Source organism: Schistocerca americana, chromosome 7 (assembly GCF_021461395.2).
Source record: "Schistocerca americana isolate TAMUIC-IGC-003095 chromosome 7, iqSchAmer2.1, whole genome shotgun sequence".
NCBI classification, from domain to species: domain Eukaryota; kingdom Metazoa; phylum Arthropoda; class Insecta; order Orthoptera; family Acrididae; genus Schistocerca; species Schistocerca americana.
In genome coordinates, this window is record NC_060125.1 from 56,668,645 (window position 1) to 56,670,686 (window position 2,042).

A 2,042-nucleotide genomic window follows, 5' to 3' on the forward strand; every position below is an offset into this window, starting at 1 on the left:
CTCATTCCAAATGATCGATGGAAAATGAAAGTAACTAACTAGCTATACCTTTTAGTGTGGCAATTAGCTCGAATGACATACAGTCTTAATACCTTAACTGTCATTCCTGTCCACTTTCCATTTAGCAGCAGAAACTGGACAGTGGACAGCAAGAGATGATATGTCTGGTGGGGGCTGAACACTGAACAGCGTGAGTTGGGCAGCGATTGGCAGTGCTGTAAATAGTCCAGTGAAACTGTCAGAAAAAAAGCCTGTACCTTGCAAAAGGTGGGGGTAGAAGATTTTATTTTTTTAACTCGTTCGTATTGTTGGAAAGGTTAGAAAACCAAGTTTTGCCAACAAAATTTCTCTTGGGAAAACTTTCTGCAGTCAAAAAAATTCGAAAATTTCGGACTTTTTTCAGTTTTTTCAAAATATCTCAGTTTCATTTGCTCCTATCGCTTTGACGTCTATTTTCTTTTTTAAAGAGCACAAAATTCTCTACAAATTTGATTTTTACCATTTTTTTCTACTCCCAATATCTAAGGCGCTACAGCGTGTCAAAAAATACCAATTTTTCAAATTTTGAGCATAGTGGCAAGATACCTTATTTTTGAACACTATTTTTTCATTTTCTGTTTGTGTATATAAATACATTATACATCATGTTATATGTTGGAATTTACCATCTCACTCTGCTGCAGGGCCAGGACAAACAGCATCATATTCAGTAACTACGAACACATTCACGTCGGATTGCGTGAAGTTTATTTGTGTTACAATATGTAATACGATTGCATGCAGGAGCCGTACATTTTCTCCAGTTGATTGGCGTTAATGATCAGTTATAAGAAAAAGTACGTAGGAATTGTTCTTTAGCGGACAAAAGCGTATTTATTCTTTGGCGAGCGGAAGGCAATTATCTGTAGTGATTGTTCAGAGCGCGCTGACAGCTATTAGCACACAACAATAAGGGTCCTACAGTTTGGAGTCGATTCCATTCAGTATATGTTGTGGTGCTGAAAATGAATATGTCTGACATAAATTTGTGTTTCATTTGCGAAAAAACTGTGGTGAGTGGTGGATGCAATGTGAAAAAGAAAGGACTGAGCACACTTATCGATTGTAGTGCTAAACACAGGGAGTCTGCTCACACCCGATTTTTGAAAACGCTCAGTGAAGTGATGGTGCATGATGCATGCTACAAGAAGTACATTAATGAGAGATTGATAGCAGCTAGCCTTCGAAATCCTCAGGAACCAACCGGCGTGCTACGTCGGTCGCAGGAAAAAGGTCAGTTCAAGTTCAAAGAGAAATGCTTCTTATGTGCAAAAGGGAATTCTGATGACTTTTTAACCAAGCCGTTAAGACTGACATATGCCAAACGAAATTTTGATGGAGGGTACCTTATCCACAAAGTGTTTGCTTCAAGTCAATAGCCCAAAGCTATGTTTCTTACCTGCAACCTCAATTTGGATCTCAATTTGCTATTGTATTTTATGGGTATCCATGTGAGGGAGACAAATGTAGCACAAAGAGTGCTGAGAGGAACGTAGGTCCAAAAAACATTCTTCGGTTGACGTTGTGGTTGAATCAGAGATGGTGAACTAAGTCCCTCATGACAAGTTCTTGTACAACGAACGAAACAAGATGCGTTTGATCACACTTCTTAAAAAGGAATTTCTGGAGTGTAGCGTTGAAGTGCACCAGGCACAAGAAGATGCTGACGTTATGATTGTAACATCTGTCATTTCAAGAACCAAAGATTTTGGTAGTGTTGTCATTGTAGGAGAAGATGTTGACCTGCTTGTGCTCATGACCGGTTTTGGGCAAGGCATTGAGAACTTATTTTTCTTAAAGCCAGGAAGAGGAAATGCAGAAGACAAGTGGTTTTCCACTGCATCTTACAAGTTTGACAGTGAATATATTCTGTTCACTCACGCCTTTAGCGGATGTGATACAACATCCGCCTTTTTGGTCAAGGAAAAATTAAGTGCTGCAATATTGTTGCGAAAAATGAACACCTAACCTCAGCGCTTTGCACGTTCAATAAACCACATACT